General features: G+C 47.9%; 1 protein-coding gene across 4 annotated transcripts in view; it reads right to left on the bottom strand.

Moving 5' to 3' along the window:
• The window catches only part of PLEKHA2 (pleckstrin homology domain containing A2), a 62,656-nt gene extending 50,152 nt beyond the window's left edge, over positions 1-12,504 (bottom strand). Inside the window, exon 1 of one of the 4 annotated variants that reach the window (XM_077305540.1) lies at positions 12,169-12,504. The gene's annotated coding sequence lies outside the window, so the exon portion shown is untranslated. Of the gene's footprint in view, positions 1-420; positions 554-11,707; positions 11,840-12,168 lie in introns of those variants that run through there. The other 3 variants (XM_077305533.1, XM_077305538.1, XM_077305535.1) reach the window with 3 other exon arrangements.
• Positions 12,505-13,714: the final 1,210 nt, after the last annotated feature.

Genomic DNA, 13,714 nt, shown 5'->3' with positions numbered 1-13,714 from the left:
TTTCCTATCCATGCTCTCTTTCAGTTGGATCTAGGAGTTGGGAGTTAGCAAAAGTCGAGAAGGTGGTGCCTCAAATACCATAGAGGGAAAAACAAAACAGGGATCAAGGGGACTAATGATTTTTATTCCAGCACAAACCTTTTTGAGTCAAAGCTCACTTCAGCAGATGCACCCAGCTGGGCAAAACTGGTCGTAACCTTTATATCATGACCAGCCAAACCCAACAGCCTGTCAATCACAGTGGGTTGACTCTGTGCACTCTTTAGAACATTCTGAAGAAGATTCTCGGGCACAGCACAAGCAGACCCAGGTAGCCTTGCTTGTTTGGCCAGGCCTCAACCACAGGCCGTCAGATTCCCAGTATAACCTTAGAGATCCCAAGTGGCAATAGCAACCATAATCATTGCCGTGATGTCTTACCTAATAAAGAAGTCTAATGACGTCCCTGCATCGTTCCTGAAACCAGTCCAAGCTTTGGGTCTGCTGTAAAGCTTCTCTAGCTAAGAGTGAAAGAGACTGCAGAGTTTGACATTTTGTAAACGGGAGAAAAAGAGGAACTCTGTTGTGTAAGCTGGCTGCCATAAATGATTTGTCATGCTCAGTGTGGGGCCACCCCACCCCCTGCTTTGCATATTTTAAAAAAAGAGACAGGGGAAACAAATTTATCCTGGGACGTTTCCAAAGTGACCGCATTACTGTTAAAGGAAACCACCAACTGATAGTTTTATAAGGGTTCATCTCAATATATTAAGGCACGTTTTAGCCCAGTGTAGTGCAGAGGTTCAAATCCTGAAGAGGCCAAAATTCAATCACATGTGGCTGGAAAGCTCACTGAATGATACCAAAACAAGCTACCTTACAGGGCTGCTGTGAGAACAAACTGGACAACCTCCAACTATGCCACCTTGAGCTGCCTGTCAGAATGGCAGAAAGCAAATACCCATTTTTGAGAAAAGAGAAATCTGAAAGGTTTGAAAGAATTACACAAGTTCTGTAAAAAGTGATGATCTTTTTTTGAGATAGCTGACACAAACACCAACAAGTGGTTTGACAAAAGCCATTCATTACCTCATCCAAGCAACATATGAAGAGATTTTCTCTTCTTCTAGAAGAGTAAGAAATTAGATCCTATTTTTAAAAATTGCAAGATCTCTTAGAAAAATCCCATACCAGACCTTCTATTTAACTGCTACAGAGGCAAGGAGACTGGTTTGAACCTGGTTCATATTCTTCACTTGATGCCTGTAACTCCAAGCAATGGCTTGAATATCTGGAAGGACCATCACAGATACGAACATAAACAGAAAACAACAGCACCACCAGCTATCAAAAGTACAGACCCCACACATGTGCAAACCAACTCCTAGACTTGGGAATAGTCACCTCTAACCAAAACTGGGGAATGAACAACCCCTATGCTGTAGTGACACTTCAAACTTGGCCTACGTCTCACAGAAGGAAAAACTAAGCATGACACTGGGGGTCCATGGACAGACTCCCAGAAGTATTGTTTAGCAGCAAAAGGCCGTTGTGGGAGAGCGAGGTTCTCATATGGATTAGAGCAGGGGTAGTCAAACTGCGGCCCTCCAGATGTCCATGGACTACAATTCCCAGGAGCCCCCTGCCAGCGAATGCTGGCAGGGGGCTCCTGGGAATTGTAGTCCATGGACATCTGGAGGGCCGCAGTTTGACTACCCCTGGATTAGAGCCACAGCCCTGGGGAAAGGCAAACTCTACTGCTATGACTGGGGGGCTGCATATTCCCCACCCTCACTCCCACCCCCAAGGAAGAATGGCAGTTTCAACCAGTGAAATGATGTGGGAATAAAAAATGTTTGTGGCAGGGTATCCTTTCACAACACTCTGCCTTCTGTCACCCCTTCTCCCTCAGCTCCTGTTGGCATCTTAAATACACACCTGGACAAATCCTAATCTTACAGAATCATAGAATCACGGAAGGGACCTCCTGGGTCATCTAGTCCAACCCTAGACCCTTAGATTTAGATTTACAGGACACCAAAATCTAGCGGTGTGTGTGTGTGCGTGTTTCTATGAAAATGAGCCAGATGGATCCAAATGGTTTTATGGCAGATCTAGGAGATATTCCTGTTGGCTATGTTGATACCCTTCTTGACCTCTAGAATGAGGAAATAATCCGGACAATTGACATGATCACTCCTAGGCCACCTCAGTCAGGACTAAGAGCCCATTTTGCTCCTTGGTCCAGGGAGACGGCAAGAGCAGCAGTGGAGGAAGATCTGGCATGAATCTGACAAGACTTGGGCTGAATCTAATTTCAGAGCCTACCTCATGGGGGTGATGGTGGCAAACAAACAATACTTTCCTGTTGCCATGGCATCTGCACAGAGCTGGCCAAGGAACGTCCTGAGTGGTTTCCAGGAGGCCTCTTAGGATTTGGTCTGCAGGATGAGGTGGATTGCTCAGTGACCTCTTCTGGCCACCTTGCAGATAAAATGTCTTGCATTCACACTGACCTAGCAGGGATGGATGATGCCCAGGTACTGAGTCACTGGCAGTCTCTAGGCAGCAGTTGGCCAGATACTTATCACGGATGCTTTAGGCTGATCCTGCATTGAGCAGGGGGTTGGATTAGATGGCCAACATGGCCCCTTCCAACTCTGTAATTCATCCAGCTGTTTCAGATACTTTTCAGTTTACTGAGAATGTGAACAGAATCCTTGGATATCTGAGGCCAACCTCAAGATACGCAAGGAAGCTTTCTAAGCCCACTGTCCTCCAAGTTGCTGGCCAGATTCAGGTTTGCTCCCTCAGTGAGTAGCAGGCCCCTTCTTGAGAAGCTGTTGGGCTTCCAAACCATTCCTCGATGAGTAATTTAAAGTATTATATCAGCTACCAAGAGTGGAAGAGGCCTATGCTAGATGAGTAAAACCTGCAGCCAGGACTCTGAATTTAGGCAGATTGTGAGTTGATTCCGTAAATTTAGGCAGACTGTGAGTAGGTGGGCAGAAGGGACTGTGTCGGTTCTTGGCTCTTGTGGCCCTTTCTTGCATGCCCAGGGAAATGCCAATTGCCACTTTAGGATCAGAAGCGAATTTCTTCTAGGTCAGACTGGCCAGAGATCCTGGGTTTCATTTGGAGGGGGGGAATAATCTTGGCATGGAATTGGGGTCACTGTGGGTGGGCAGGTATTTGTGAATTTCCTTCATTCTGCAGGGGTTGGATTAAATGACCCTGGAGGTATGATTCTACAATCCTAACCTTTGGTGATTAAATTGTAACAAAAGCTGTACTTCTTATACTCATAAGCTTGCATTATATCTGTTGATGAGGTCTAACATACTGCTCTGGGCATCAGCCTCGAAGGCAAGTCTTATCTCACTGGAATTATTTGGAAGCAATCAACGTTCCCACGGTGCCTATACTAAAAGACCTTCCAGGATATTTATGTAGAATGAAGGTGGATCACAAAACAGCGAGCATCTCCAACAAACCAATGCAGTAGTATTAGGATTGATGATGATGATGTTATCCGTTCAGTCGTGTCCGACCCTCGGCGATTCTATAGGAAAGTCTTCGCCATGCGTCTCTGTCTCTGACTGCTTCTTTTAATTGGTTCATGGAATAGTTCAGCAGTGGAATAGGCTGCCTAAGGAGGTGGTGAGCTCCCCCTCACTGGCAGTCTTCAAGCAAAGGTTGGATACACACTTTTCTTGGATGCTTTAGGATGCTTAGGGCTGATCCTGCGTTGAACAGGGGGTTGGACTAGATGGCCTGTATGGCCCCTTCCAACTCAATGATTCTATGATTCTATGGTCACCCCTGTATTGGCTTTGATCATGTCAAGCCAGCGGATCCTTTGGCGACCATGCTTCCTTATGCTGCTGACCATGCCAAGCATTAATGATTTTTCTAGCGAGTTTGATCGCGTGATGTGTCCAAAGTAAGTGAGCTTTAGCCAAAATATCTTCTTATAATGACATAGTTGGTTTACAAAACTAGAAAACAGAATAAACAAAAACAGCAAAAAAGCAACAACAAAAAAACCCCCCTGAGAATGACACACCATGATGCAGAATGTACATTACCAAGGTAGACAGCAATGCAGTAAAAGGAAAATGATACATACAACAAACATTGCAGTACACTATGATCCTCTCTCTTATAAACTGACCTCCTCAAAAGTTCCATTCTGCTGCAGTTCTAATTCCTTTATGAAAATGGCCTCAACGACATTTCTGTTTCTCCCACTCTGAAAAATGACAGAAGTTTCAGGGCTTTCCTTACCTATGCAAGCAGGCCACTCCACAAGGTGGAGCAACCACAGAGAATGCACATTAATGGGCGGTTGCCAATCTCACCCACTTGCAGGGTGGCACCTTCAGAAGACTCAACTCAGATGAACAATGCTGTCGTGGTGGGCCATGGCTGACAAGGTGATCCCAGAGGGTCCAAGGCCATTAAAGGCTTTGTGGGTGATAACCAGAACATTGCCCTAAACACGGGAAGTGACTATTCACTCCAGTGGAATGTCTGCAGAACGGGAGTGGCATGCTGACTTCCAAGAGGGCTCACTTAGGATTGCTCTCCCTGCTGCTTTTAAAGTGTCAAACTGTAGGCATACATGCAACCAGCGCCCATTCCGCACACATAGGATAATGCGCTTTCAATGTGCTTTGGCAGCTGGATTTTCCTGTGTGGAACAGGAAAATCTACTTCTAAAGCACATTGAAAGTGCATTATCTATTGGGCCCAGGTGTTCTTTTCTGCTACAGACTTGACTTGAGATAGTCTTTTGGGAATTTTCACTACCTGATTTGAGATGCCAGTTATGGCCTTAGTATAAGGTGACTAGATTTTAACATTGGTAAAGCAGGACACCATTGACCGGGGGGGGGGGTTCTTGATTAAAAATTTGGTCTATATGGAGCAACAAAAAGTTTCATACAACGCATAGAACGCAAAAATGGTATTGTAATATATATATCTTTAATTTCAACATAAGCACAATTTGCCATATACCCCAAGATGTCCCTCCAAAAGTGGGACAATCTGGTCACCTTACCCTAGTATGTCCAATGCCACACTGCGGGTGCAGGTGTACTCATGGCACAGCTGAAGTAGTAGTAGTAGTATTTTTATAGCCTTCCCTTATCTGGCTGGCAGGTTTGGTAACATATATGGGTTTAGAATATTCTTTATGAGAACTCCAGCGTTCTCTAGCTGATTTTTTCTCTCACCGTTAAATCAGTGCTTTGTGATACATAAGCTTTCACTATCATGCATGTACTGCCTGCATGATAAGATTAAAAACTGATAAAAGCTTGCTTGTGAAGTTTGAATTAACTTCAATGGCCAGGCGAGTCAGTTCTAGGAAGGTGTTTTTTTGCATAGCCACAAATGACTAATGCACATGTTCTCATTTGCAAGGCTGTTCCCAGGCCAAATTCAGTTCGTGCCACTCAACCTCCCCCCCCCCGCCCTCCCCTTAATCCAGTGGTTTTCAACCTTCCTAATGCCGCAACCCTTTGATATGGTCCCTCATGTTGTGGTGACCCCCAACCATAAAATTATGCAAGTGTTCTTTCACAGAAATTAAACCAAAACTGTCCAATGGTGTGAAGATCCATTGTTCATGATTGTATATAAATTGTTTTTTTTCCAGGTGCTTCTCAGTTCAGTTCTGCCTCTACACAAGGCTGTTGTGTAGATGCCCCTCCCCCGGCCAAGCTGCTTGCCCTGCTGCTACCCCTATGAAAGGGTTCTTCAACCCTAAAGGGTTCCAGACCCCCAGGGTTGAGAACCACTGCCTTAATGGAAAAGACGGCTGTGCATCATCAACAGGGGAAGCCACAGAATTTGGCCACATTCTGAGCACTGGTCCTTAACTTGCCCAGATCTCACTCCTTCGCTGAAGCAGCTCTCTGGCAAACGTAGCACAGACGGATGATACCTATCTAGATGCATCCATACATATACAGGGTTCTGTAGCTCAGTCTCAAGACGTGTCTTCCATGCAGAAGGTCAAAGGTTCAAACTGTAGCCTTTCCAGTTTAAACCTCCCAAGTCATAGGTTCTGGGAAAGACCTTTCCTCTGCCTAAGACCTTTGAGCTAGAACGGCCAATGGTTCAACTTAGCATTAGAAAACAAGTCAGAGGCAGACAGACAGACAGGCATACTCTACCCCCACCATACAAAGGGTCATTTAGCTGAGCAAGAGAGGCATTCATCCCTCCAGCTACAGAACAGAGGTTTTGTACAAAGCATACCCCAGCTACACTGACTGCCTTTTTCAGCACTTCATCCCCTGGGAAAACTGCCAACTTCCTCTGTGCCCAAAGTCTACATAGCTTCCTCTCTGGGTGCTCATAAAGCACATGCTGACTTACATATCGTAGAAGAGGAAGGCACAAAAAATCCCCTTTCATCAAAATAGGAACAGAGGAGACACAAGAAGGGCCACCGATGCTAGCCCCACCCCCAGGAACCCTCCCTAGTATCCTTCTAATAAGTAAGAATTCAAGCCAACTTGGATTCTATGCTATTCAGCCCCTTAGGGCAGGAAGGTTACTTATCAAACTAGGGAAGTATTCACCTGGACTTAAAGTCTATGGATATGTCCACTGTAGCCTGGATACATATACATAAACAACTTCAACCTTGATGGTCCTTTACATGCACACACACACAGAGCACAAGTGGAGGTTTATATGAAGTGGGCATCTTCCCTCCCAAGCTGATAACCTTAGGAACTGGTATAGATAGGACTGTGCTACAAGACCGAGCTACGAATCAGGACCTCTGCCATTCGAGTCTTGCCTTCACCCTGAATGAGACGATCTTATACAACTCTCCAGTCCACTCTCGCCACTATTATGGGAACAATAATACTGACCTACCCTAGTTGATGTTAAGGTTTACAAGATAACCTGTTTGAAGCACTCTGAACATTTGAAAATTCTGTCCCAACATCAAGAACAAGAAGAAGAATTGGTTCTTATACGACACTGTTCTCTACCAGGAGTCTCAAAGCGGCTTACAATCCCCTTTCCTTTCCTCTCCCCACAACAGACACCCTGTGAGGTGGGTGAGGCTGAGAGAGCCCTGATATTACTGCTCGGTCAGAACAGCTTTATCAATGCTGTGGCCAGCCCAAGGTCACCCAGCTGGCTGCATGTGGAGGAGGAGCAGGGAATCAAACCCAGCACCAGATTAGAAGTCAGTGCTCCTAACCACTGTTCCAAGCTGGCTCTCACAAAGTTGTTGCTGTTGTTATTACTGCGTTCGTCAAGTGACAAGTAGGCAACAAAGAAAGCCTCTCCTGCCACATTTTTCTTGAGGATTTTTAGTGCTGGCTGTACACATTACACACTTTGTATACATGAAATCTACAAACATAAAAAGGTAAATGTTCTTAAGCATCTCATGCATTCCTTTATTTCTCTTTGTGGCCGATTCATCTATTAAAGTCACGTCCCATCCAAATTTGGATCAGATAATCTCCAACTGATTTCCGAACAGAGACCTTGTTTGCACACATCCATTTTTCATGCTGTTCTTGTGAACATGCATGCACAAATATTTAACTCCAGGGCATGCACGCACACACAAACAGACACAGATGTAAGCCACTCTGGATCCAGATTGGGGAGAAAAGCGTGGTGTACATGAAGTAAATAGATATTAGGGTTCTCATTCTTTGGATAAGCATCCCCCCCCCTCAGGAAATACTATTCATAAGCCAGTGATTGACAAATATTTTGAAGTGGGACTCACAATTAAGCGTACTGTATTATTTGAGACTCGCCTGCAAAGTACTTTCATGCTACTTCCCACAGATGCACCTCAACATTAAATAAAACAGGCAACAATTAATACATCCATAACTTATTCTGGTATAATATTTGGAAGTATATCACATTGCTGAGTAGCAAACCATTTTTCATAGCCACTGAACACACTACACAAATCTGTGACCAAGCTCCTCAGAGCTATCTTCCCTGCTCTCCCTGCCCATGTAGCCTATCAGTGAGACAATCACATTTGGGTCCCAACATAGTCTGAGAACAAATGACTTACGTTACGGAAGCCAATGTACACTTTTCTATAACATCCAGGATCCACCAAGCGCTCACTCTGGTCAGAGAAACAAGCATTATTAACATCAATGCCTGGGGCATCTCAGTGGCAACTGGTCACCCTCTGGCTCGATCCCACCAGACCTGCATCTCCCATCCTGCCCATGGTACTTCATAAAGTGGTTGTCTCTGTATATACCTCATACAAGAGCACATCAGCAAAGCACCTTTTTGAATGTCAGCTGGGTACTTTTCTATGGCAGAGGACAGAAATCTCCCTGCTCTGGGATTCCAACAGGAAAACAAAGCCCCTATAGGGGTTGTCAGCAAACTGCACGCAACTTTGCATCTCCTCTCCTGTGCCAGTCATGATTTCTCCATGAACAGTGATCCTCAGTGCATCAAAAGAAAAACAAAACGGGGATCCAGTGCATCATGCCACTGGCAAGCAGGCAGCAGTGTATCTAGAGTACTTGGTGGCTGAGGGAGGCAGGCAGGTAGGTGGGGCTTGGTGACACAGAGGTAGGGGCGTGCCCAAGTGGCCTCTGCAGCCAGCGGAGCACATGGCTGGCTGCCTTCACACACACACAGCTAAATCCCTGCAAGCATCATCCTACCGCCTTCCTGCCTGGCTGACCCAACCGAGTTTCGCTTCAGGTCCACTGGGAGTACAAGGTGGGCATCCCAAAGCCGTGGCAATGGCCATGGCCAGGAAGGGACAGACAAGAGGGCTACACTTCAGGCCCTGCAGGCTGTGCAACTGGAGTGCTCCTGAGCATGGGGAGCGCATGAGGGTCAGGAAAAGCTTTTGGCTCTGCAGAGCAGGTCGCTGGGCCAGCCCTTCAGGGAGATGGGGATATGGGTGGTGACCTGCCCGGCTGGACGAGCAGCAAAGTATCTGTGCCAAGTCTGGTCCAGGTGGCAAGGTTTTATTCTGCTGGTCCCTGACAGTAATACATTTCTGATACATTTTATTGAGCACATGTCAGCAAAATCTGCTCAGATCCTCAGCCCCAAACAAATTAAATTGGTCTCAACCAGGGGCAAGGCTTTTGCCTGGTGGAATATTCTACCTACTGAGATCAGGACCTTGCAGAAACTTAGCTCCTCAGGACATGAAAGACAGAGTGGTTGAGGCCCTGAATATCATCCAAATATTGGATGGCCTCTCTGCTGAAGTTTACATCTCCAGGTTTACCTATTAATTTTCATTTTATTGTCTCCCCCACTTTTTTGTGTTAAAGGATGCCCTGCTGGGAATAAATCTATATGCTTTAAAATGTTGTAATTCCCCCTGAGCTTGCAAGGAAGGACAGAAATGCAATAATAAAATAAATAAATGACAGCTAACCACCAGGCCCTCTGCCCAAATCCTGGAAGCTCATAGTAAGGCAAGAGTGAAGGGAATTTCCTGTTCAAAATCTTCAGCTCCCTCCACAGAACCAGCATTAGGATTTAGCTACCTATTTGTCACTACATGTAAAACACAACGAGAGGAGTAGAGTCAACTATTACATTTCAGGCTGCTAGCAGGAGTGGTATGTGAGTAAATGTTCCTGCTTTGAGTACAAAACTAGTAGAGCTAGGAGCAGGCTATTCTAAAACCTGCTTCCCTGGACTGCTAGCTTTCTACTTGCAGGGTATTTTAAAACATGCCAGTTTTTTTTTAAAAAATGCCACACACACTCAGTTGCAATCTGTAGTTTACCACATCATTCCACTGCATGTGTAAACAAGCTTCAAATACACCTTCTGCTGTCAGCTTTCCTCTTTCCAGCACCACCACACTAGAACTTGCACAAAACAAATGAGTCCAGGTCCTCCCCACTCCCCCCCCTACAATACACTGGCTTTTAGGAAAAAAAGTGTTGAACCTGAAGCAGACACACCAGAGTTCAAATCTGCCATGCTGCTCACTGACTAGGTGATCTAGGTCAGTCTTTGCCAAATCCCCTGGAAGGTAAGGTGTGGAACATGGAAAGAGAAAAGAGACAAGATAGGAAAGTGTACACTTTGTAGGTTGCCCCTAAATTCTTTGGAGAAAGGAGCACAAAAACAATAAATGCATTTTCAAGACATTACCAAACTAGTTGAGTGCCAACAAATCAACTTTTCTTTCCAGTGGGCAATCAAAAGCACAAACAAAGCTTTAAAAGTAGGAATGGGAACAGGGGTAGATTTCGTGGTGCGGAAAAATGGACGTTATCATTCAGAGCACCAATAGCTCTGCATTCCAGGAATCAAGATTTCTCTTGCCCTAAAGCAGGGGTAGTCAACCTGTGGTCCTCCAGATGTCCATGGACTACAATTCCCATGAGCCATGGGAATTGTAGTCCATGGACATCTGGAGGACCCCAGGTTGACTATCCCTGCCCTAAAGGAAGCAGCCTATAGCCCATCTCCCGCAAGAGGTTATCGTTACTAAACACTGTGCAACTCCTCTACAGCAAGAACTGCAATTAAATTAAGAAGCAAAAGGCACGTAATACCTTCCATTAAGACCAACCCACATGACACACCACGTTGGGCAAGCTGTTGAGTTCTCCAGAATTCCTTGTCAGCTGTCCGGGATGTTAGGTGGGAGGGAGAGAAACAGGGGAAGAACGCATCTTTCAGGCCATGGTATTAAGCCTTCTATTCGATGCTTAGCAGACTCCAATGGGCACAGAGTGTGTCCAGCTGGCATCCGATTGCACCCTGGCATTCCCCCCTCCTTTCTCCTTTGCCTTTTAACATCCAGTCCAAGAATGAGTTATGGAGAACTCAAACATTTGCACAATGTGTTGTTATTTGGTTAAAAGATAAAAAGGCATTATACCACTTTCGGTTTGGGATTCTGCTGCGGACCAACAGAGCCGACTATTTGGGGAATAATACTAATCACCAGCACTCACATAACTCTTGAGAGCATTCCAAATCCATTGTATATTCCTGGAGCGATCTTTACTTCTAAAGAAGACCAGAGTGCTCTTATTCCTACATTGCTTAGAAATCTATTTCACTGCCCCCACCTACTAAGTTTACAGCAAGGACAAGACTGGACCCAGGAATCTGCCAGCTCACCACCTGCCTGCATAGCTATTTCACTGTACCATCCCCACCCCCATTATACCAAAAGACCCTGCCTGAGCCACCCTCCAAAGCCAAGAACACGGGCAAGTACTGTACGGCCCTGTCTTTTAGGATCTCTGGTCAAGATGCCCAGGAAGCATCAACCCCACTGTCTCAACCCCAACCCCTCAAGTGGGGCTCGGAGGTCTGGAAATGCAGAAGGCACCAAGAGTCTAATATCCAGAGAGCAGGCCAGCCTCTGCAAAGGGACGGAGGGAAGCCCAAACGCTATTTTGGAAAGAATGCCTAGAAGTGGAACGGCCTGGCAGAAAGGGGCACAGGATTGTTATTCCGGGACTGTAGGAGAGAAGGAGAAGTAGGCTGCACTCTCTTGAGCGCCTGCTTGGCGGAGAGTGACACCCACTGAGCCAGCATTGGACGCTTAGGATCAGGCTGCAGGCCTCTGCCACGCTTTGTGCAAGGAAGCTCTTCTGGGGGAAAAAGGGGGGGAACCCAACCCCCCCCCCCGGGGGGACATTGACGCCGCAGTCCTGAAAACGTTCACTTGTGATCGACGGCCGAACTTCGTGGGACTTACTTCGGAGGCCGGGAGGTTTACGGTGCTTCAAGCGCACACGGGCAAAGATGGAAGCCGCGTCCTCTGCCCTGGCCAACCCTGCCCTGCTGATTCCAGAGGCTGGCAGCCAACTCTGCACATGCTCAGAGACTCGGCTAGCGCTTGAGAAGTCTCGGCGCGCGGGGTGGGGGTGGGGGCTCCCTGGCTCTCGGAACAGGTTCCGGGGCTGAACTCGTGGGTGTGTCCGCACGCCTGGCGCACGGCTCCAGCCGCCCCGTCCCGTCCCGTCCCGACCCTGCCCGGGCACTCCGTCCCCTGCTCCATCCTCGCTCTTTGCCGGCGCAGAAGCGAAGTCCTTGTCGCCTCCCTGCCGCCCCCCGCGCCCTTCTTCGCGGCCAGACCCGCCCGCCTTTCCCACGGCCAGGCGCCGAGCCTGTTGCGCGCCTCCCGCGGGGCCCCGGCCGGAGTCCTCGCCCACTCACCCTGCGGCGTCTCGGGGCGGCGGGCCGCGGACATGGCGCTCAGGCTCCGTCGAGTCGGCGAGCTGCTCTCGGCGGGGCTCGCAGCGGCATCGGGGGAATCGCGCCTGACTCCCTCGCCGCAGCGCCTCTTTTTTCCGGGTTCGTTACGTTCCTCATTAGCCAAACCCAGCCCCGGATGTGAGTGCAGGGCGCGCGGAGCAGCTGCCTGCCTGAGCGCAGCGGCGTGCCTCTGGGCGCTGCTGCCGTCGCCAGTCCCCCGCCCCGTCGCGCCGGGAGCCGGCCGGGAGACCCCGTCGAGCGAGGGCTGCCGGGATGCACCTGGGCCCCTACCCGGGCACGCCTGTGGCCGCAGATGCAACAGGGAGGGACCCCGCGTCCTTCTTTTCGCCACTGCCTGGAGCGGCGGCCGGCCAGACTTCGCCGGGACGCTCCGACGACCCGCGCAACTCATTGGGAAGTCAGGTGCATTGCGAGCCGGGAGACCTCATGCCGAGTCAACGTGCTAACTTTCCCCATCACTTAAGCCAGGAGTGTTTTGGAAATGTGAGGGGCCAGTAGCACCAAAGCCAGTTTCAAGATTCGCAGGGCCCTAGTAGAGTAGAATTGCTGGGGGTAGCCAGGCTGGGGACAGAGCTCCCCCCCCCTCCAGGGGAAAGGGGTGTCACTCCAAGTGCCCTTAAGGAGGGGAAGGAGGGGGGAGACTATGGCCCTGATCCATGTGTGGCATGAATAAACTGGCTGGGTAAAAGCATCAGGTCTTTAATGCAGGTGTATTGATTCGGCTGCTCTTAAAGGCTGCCTCGATAGCAACAGTGAGATTCGAATCCAGTAGGACCTTTGGGAGTAGCAGGTTGGGGTGGGGGGAAGCGAAGGAAGCCCAGCTTCGACTGTCAAAGGCTCACAGACCCTAAACATCATATTGGTCTCTAAGATGCTGCCGAATTCATACCTAGCTTTTCTAAAGCAGGCAAGAGGGCTTCCCTCTGAAATGCTTTTGATAGCCATGATGATGAGTGGGGGCCATACTAGCAGGGCCTGGAAAACACTGCAGCAACTGGCCTCTGTCCAATTGATGCCTTTTAATTTGGGTGCTCGATGGGTGCCCAGTGATTATCCCACAGATACATAGGAATAAAAGATAATTTTTCTACTTACAAAAAAATAGGACTGTAATTTTAAAAACACATGTTTCATTAGTTGGTATGGCACAATTCTGGCTCTGAAACCTGCCTTAAGGTAAAATGAGGTGGATGCTTCCAGTGAAAAATTATGGGCTAGGACAGGGGTAGTCAAACTGGCAGGGGCTCATGGGAATTGTAGTCCATGGACATCTGGAGGGCCATAGTTTGACTATCCCTGGGCTAGGATATGGCAGTCAGATCTGTCTTCTAGGGGCACTATCAATGTGCAAGAAGTCGTGCTGAATGTGTCGGGCAAGAACACTACTGCTTTTGCCAGGGGAGTCATCTCTGAGTATCTCACTAACTGCATTTGTACCTAGATATGTAAGATATCTTTGAGATCCAGTGTGGTGTACTGGTCAAAG

Source organism: Paroedura picta, chromosome 12, assembly GCF_049243985.1.
Source record: "Paroedura picta isolate Pp20150507F chromosome 12, Ppicta_v3.0, whole genome shotgun sequence".
NCBI lineage: Eukaryota > Metazoa > Chordata > Lepidosauria > Squamata > Gekkonidae > Paroedura > Paroedura picta.
The sequence above is the reverse complement of the archived record's forward strand: the minus strand, read 5'-3'. Positions and strand labels throughout refer to the sequence as shown.